The sequence below is a fragment of the Callorhinus ursinus genome, unplaced genomic scaffold (genome assembly GCF_003265705.2).
Source record: "Callorhinus ursinus isolate GAN/ISIS: 27379988/994484 unplaced genomic scaffold, GSC_fseal_2.0 scaffold7, whole genome shotgun sequence".
In the NCBI taxonomy this organism is placed as follows: domain Eukaryota; kingdom Metazoa; phylum Chordata; class Mammalia; order Carnivora; family Otariidae; genus Callorhinus; species Callorhinus ursinus.
Window position 1 is genome coordinate 19,739,318 of NW_027397069.1, and position 6,462 is coordinate 19,745,779.

Sequence of the window (6,462 nt, forward strand, 5' to 3'; positions counted from 1 at the left end):
AAGATTTCTTGGTGAGCATACAATTAAGTTAGGAGTGTAAATAGTAGGAATTCCATATTTAATATTATCATATTAAATTAGCCTCAGAAATAGCTCATCACAATAGGTTATGATCAAATTTCATGGCGGGGGGAAATCTATTCTGTTTGTAAGGTAATTCCATTCCAATACAGTGGTATTAAAGTTTAAGTTTATAACTAAATCTACTCTCATTCAATGTATTTTCAAACTGTTTAACTTTTATTTTTGGAGCTTTGCCTAGTGGCAGTATTGTAGCCAATGAGGTTTATCCGAGGTGCGATTAATGCTAATTGAAATCTTTTATTTTTGGGAAGGGTTTGGTTGGAGAAGAAGGCCTTATTATAGCTGTTATTAATGACATATGCTTATATTTAATTTTTATAATTGTTAATTTTCTAGTTATTATAGTCATTATTTCTTCCATAAACAATACTGTACTTAAATGCCACAATTATTAATAATTTAAGTATTTAAGCCATAGATCTAGGCACAGCATTTCTATAGAATAGGATAAACAGAGTACCAGGATTTACTTATTATTATGTTATTAACCTATATAAATGATTAATAGGTTGTATTTCAATTAATGTCTTCAACACTTTCCCATTTGTGGATAAAAATTCCATTTCAACTTTCAAAGTTATAGTTGCATACATTTTTTAGTTAATTTAATTTATCACTTGTCCATATCAGAAATTATACTTTGTTTTATAATAACCAATAGGATGATGGTGATGATGATTAAATTTCAGATATTGCTTTATAATTTCACAATCTTCAAATTAATTGGTTCTTTATGACTCTGTGACAACTTAAGTTACTGCCTCCATTTCTCAGATGAGGGAAAATAAAATATGCTAATCTAAGTTTGATAATGTTCTCGAGATCAGTGGACTAATTAAGAGAGATTGTCAGGTTTTGGATTTAGGTTTTCTGATTCTAAAGCCTACCAACTTTTGTTTTTCCTTTCTTATAAACACATTAAAAGATTGCTGTGTAGTATATCATAATGTCCAGTGCTTTTTGTATACTTTATGCAAAAAAGTATACAGTCTATCTTCTATTTTTGTAATTTACAACCCTAAATGGATTAGAGAATTTAATGACATTAAAATTGGTACCACCATGTTGAAGAAACTGTAGTGACATTATAGACCAAAGGAAAAGAAAAATCCAAATATTTTGTTAAGAATATACTACAAACATTGCTGTAGACTGCATATGTGTGCTATTCCAAAATTCACATGTTGAAGCCTAATCCCCAATGTTATATTTGGAGGTGGGAGTTTGGGAGATGATTAGGTCATGAAGGTGGAGTGTTCATGAGACACCAAATCTGCATGCACCCTGATCTTGGACTTCTCAACCTCTAAAATTGTGAGATATAAATTCCTGTTGTTTATAAGCCACCCAGTCTATAGTACTCTGATTCTGCAGCCAGAACAGACAAGACATACATTCACATATAGATGTGTGTTTTTAAATACCAGATTTTCTTGCAAAATGTTCCATTGGGGAAATAGGTCAAAGTGATGACATTTCCCTTATATAAAAATGTTTCCCAAGATATTTTATGTTCAATAAATATTAATCTATGAACTTCTATATGCCAAATACTGAATATGAGAGTGTTCTGATTCTAGCTACATAGCCAACTGAGTAGATATAGGTTACTTCTCTCATCAATAATACATATCTGGATATAATATAACAATATGAAAAACATTTCTTAATATCCAGTTTCATAACATGAAACGGAAATCTACAGGTCTCCAGAAACAACCTTAGTATTTAAAAACCACATCCATAACCAGAACTTTGAGATATTACCAAAGTAATCCAGAGGTCTAGGAACTGGTTTCAAATCCCTCAGTCTTGAGGGGGAAAAATAAAAGTTTGAAAGCTTACTTAGGAATGAACAATACGATCTCAGATCCAACTGACTTTGAGAAGGAAGCTGGAAGCTTTGAAAGTCGGCCCATTCAAACAAGGTCTTGATGGCCTAGAAAATGTCAATCCAATGAACCAGAAAAGCAGTAAGTAAGTTTGCTTTGTTGTAAAGCTCTCAATGTGGGGGAATAGGACTTTAGTGATAGATAAATTAAAAATGCATGTGGGGCACATTTTAAGTTTGATTTTTTTTTTTGCATGTTCCACATGGGGTAGTAAACGCAAGTAAAAATTTCACCCTGTTTTAAAATTGACTTCCCAAGAATCAGACTCTGAGATCAGTATGTGGAAAGAGTATATGGGGGAGTGCTTTCAGGAACACATAAAATAGAGTGAACAAAGACATGGAGAGAAATAAGGCCCTGCACTCTGAAGGCCCTTCAGAATTGTCCTCGGTAATGGACAACAGTATCCCCATATTGAACAGAAAAAAGGCATAACCTTTTGACAGGTAGATAGTTTTAGCAGAGGGAAAGAACTAGGCTGTGAGCGGTAAACAGAAATTCTCTTGGCTGCTCAAAGAATACTTGCCTTAGTCTTGAAAGTAATGTGGGGGAATTTGTATAGCACTTCACAGTGTTCACCACAGTCCTTATGCTGGTCTGATCTATGGGCTTTATATGAAAGGTTAATCCCATTTGGAAACTTGCAGAATGTTTGCTTTTTTTCTGGGAAAACATTCAAGGGGAAAGAGGAAAATAACTATAGCTCCAATAGCTTTTTATACAATAGCTGATCTCTGGACCACAACTGATATTTGTCATCCCCTCCTCTATTACCCTTCCAGATTCTTTTCACTTTTAAGTAGCTCTTCTGAATGTCTTGGTAGTTAATGTGCTAGGGTGATCCAAACACTCATCCCTAAATTCCTTTATACTATATAATTCTCAATCTGTCTACTGCATTTGTCCACCTAACATCAAAAATAGAAACAAAAATACCAAGAGATGTCAAATGAATTCTTCCGTGAAACTATTCTCAGCTTCATCTCCTGATTTTCATGGTCAATTACTCATACCCAAATGTCACTTCTTTTCTTCCATGATTGTCACATGGCACAAGGAAACAGAGTAACCAGGAAGAAGATAGGGCTTGAAGTTCAGTGAGTCTCTTGCTGTATTTCCTGGTAAAAATCTTTTCCTTCTTGGAACCAAGACCTCTAGATGAGCATACCTTAGATTTTGGGGATATGAAACATAAATTCCCAAGTGGGTAACTAGAAATGATAATAAGCAAATTCACTCCAAGTTGAGCCTTAGGTGCTTATACATATATTTTACCTCAGAGGATACAGCACTACAAAATTATGATTGATTTAGACTGTATACTACCTCCTGAAAAACAGTGTTCCATTCTCCCAGGTATCCTTTCCAAGAAGACATTTTAGTATTATCTTTAATAGACATTTTATTTATCTGGATTCTGAGTACTGTGGCAAATTCTATGGCCAGTGGTTCCTATGATGATATACTCACATATTGATATATATTTACCCTGAGGGAGAGGCAGTGGTGTAAAAGTAGTGACAACAGGGATCTGGGCCACCTGCTTCTGCAGAATATTTGTCCTCTCATACTGGTTTTGCCTACAACTGGATATATTACTTTTTATGTTATATTACTTCTGTACCTGTCTAAACTAATGATTTGAATTGTCTGAGAGATCTCATCTCATGATGGTTGCTTCTGGCAATGTAGTCATGTGGTATCTAATAGTCATCTACTCTGTTTCTACTCTGTTTCTAATACCTTCTGGCAGGTATTTTTTTTAAAGATTTTATTTATTTATTTGTCAGATAGAGAGAGGCACGCACAAGCAGGGGGAGAGGCAGAGGGAGAGGGAGAAGCAGACTCCGCTCTGATCAGGGAACCCGATGTGGGACTCGATCCCAGGATACTGGGATTATGACCTGAGCCCAATGCAGACACTTAACCGACTGAGCCACCCAGGCATCCTCCCCCCCTTTTTTAAAGGCTGGCAGGTATTTTTAACAATAGAATATAATTCTCTATTGTAGATTATATGAATTATTTCCAGCATCCTAGTGGTCTGTGTTGTTATTCTTCTATTGTAGATTGTCTTAAATTCCACTAAAGGATGACATCCCTTGTCATCACATATGTATTTAATACTATATAGTTTCCTGGATCATAAGGCCTAAGCAATTGACTGCTTACATCATGGCATGAGCTTGCTGCAGAGGCATTTCCTGCTCTGAGCTCAAGTCAAAAGGCAAACTCTCCATGTCATTTGGTAAAGGGGGCAAAACAATATTTCAAGTGTAAGTATCTGGACTCTAGACCCTATAGATCCCTATTAGTAATTTTGCTTCCTTTTAAATAGTGGGATTTATGAGAGACCTGAAACATATGTTGCCCTTCTGCAAAGTTTGTAGTAATACAATATAATCCTCCAGAATCCATCTGATGCTTTAAGAGTGCCAGAGAGATTCTTTGGTAAATGATGAATTAAATGGGGATGTAATGAGGGTCACTATCCCTGCATTTTGTAGATATTTCAATGTGTTATTAATTGCAGCCTTAGGATAAGATTTTTTTCTAATGTTGACTCCCTTAGCTGGGCAGATCTAGATGCCTCTGCTTGGACTCTTCTGTATGATAGCTGTTACCCAAGGCCAAGGAACACATGTAGACTTCTGTCAGTGACTGTGTATATCCACTCCAATTACATAGTCTAGTAAAATAGCTATTTAAGCAAATAAATTAAATAGTCAAATGGGTCCATGGACTCAGTGGAAACATAGGTACTTATGACAAGGCTGGATTCAATTTATCACCTCTTCCACTGTAAGAGGCGTGCCATAGGTCTGTGTTTCCCAACGGTTCTTGAAATATCTGTGTGTTTCCATTTCTCTAGTATATTTTTATCCAAGAGAACAGCCATAGGTCTCTTTGTGGGAGGGTGGATAAATCATAACTGTATGTACTTGTTGTGATATTACAGTTTCCTTCCCCTTGCTATCTTGGCCTTTCCATCAGTCAGTGCTATACCAGTTTTGAAAACTGGCTCTAGGCCAGAATCTGAGAAAGAATAATTATTTCTTATTGCACCAGCTGCCCTCCACCTCCTGATCATCCATAATTTATTATTTTGATTATATAGATTGAGAAATAGCATCGCTGGCTGTCTCTATGACATTTTGATTTCAGTAAACATCTTCATATCTCTCCACACATCTGTCTCCACTGGCTGCCACTCTGACCTTGCTGTTCTTATTAATTATATATCACCACCTGGTTTCTAGTGTGTTGGGATCTTATCACCTCCTCTTACTATCAGGGAATGAGTATCTGTAGCACGTTCATGTCTTTTAGGCCATGGAACACAAAAGACATTCATTATTGAGCAATAAAATTGCTGGTGACCCTCTCAATAGCATATTCTTTATTGCTTTCATAAATAGTGTCTTTCAGCCCTTCCTAGAGAACATAGATTGCTAGTGGCTTTTCTGACCTTCGTAGTATATCCATCCCAACTTGTCACTTCTCTGAACCATTTTATTCTTACCTCCACCATTTTCCTTGCATTTTTACTTAGTGTTGGGAAAGCCATTGCTTTTTCCAAGCTTCAAAGCATCAAATTAGCCTACCTAATTATATATCTCCTTACAACGTATAGACAGGTTAAATGCTATATTAAGAGAGAGTAATTGCATTTCAATAAACTCTCTTATCCAAATTTATATTTCACCCCCTCATATTCTAGCTCTCAAGATCTTGTCCCATTCATACTCACCCAGCTCCTACCAGTACACATTGGCCAAATCCTACAGCTCCTTCAGTTTATAGTGACCTTCCTCATTTTATAGGCCAACACATCCCTGGCTTCATTACACTGTGATTTAACCTTAGTTATAGGTCTGGCCAGTATTGAAGGTGGCTGTAAATCCAAAAAGGAGTTACACTTGTCTTGCAAGACAGAAGCCTCTGCATTGTCTTTAAGCAAGAATGGAGTGCTAATTTTATTAGGAACAAATTTGTTAATTGTGCTACCCCAGAAAGTTTTGAAGATCTGAGTTTTCAAGTTCTTGAGCACATCAACTGTTGTGTCTCCATCCCAAATCTGAGAATCCATTCTTTCTCAATCAGGTCACTAATTATGGCAAAACCAACACCCAAGGGTTTGGAATTTCACACTGTGTGAGGCCTAAATAAGTCTAGTTCCTGATTTTCCTGACTTCCAGCTACAGAGATGAAAGTCTTTTCCTACCAGTGAGGCTGTTGGATATCCACATTTTGCCTTATTCTTGTGTAATTACCTCACTCCTTGATGTCTTTATTTTATTGATGGCACTCAGTGAGAGTCATATGATTTTACAGAATTTAAATTTAAATTTACTTCTCTCTAAACTCTCAAATGCCTCAGAAATTGTTCCCATCAGCATATTGCCTTCCAGCAATACCCCATTCTTTTTACTGCTTGTGAAAATTTTTTACCATTACATTGATACAGCATGCAGGGTGGGGTGAG

At 36.1% G+C, this 6,462-nt stretch overlaps 1 pseudogene; it reads left to right on the forward strand.

The window, feature by feature from the left end:
• Positions 1–250: 250 nt before the first annotated feature.
• On the forward strand, positions 251–329 carry LOC112827008 (U4 spliceosomal RNA; annotated as a pseudogene).
• Positions 330–6,462: the final 6,133 nt, after the last annotated feature.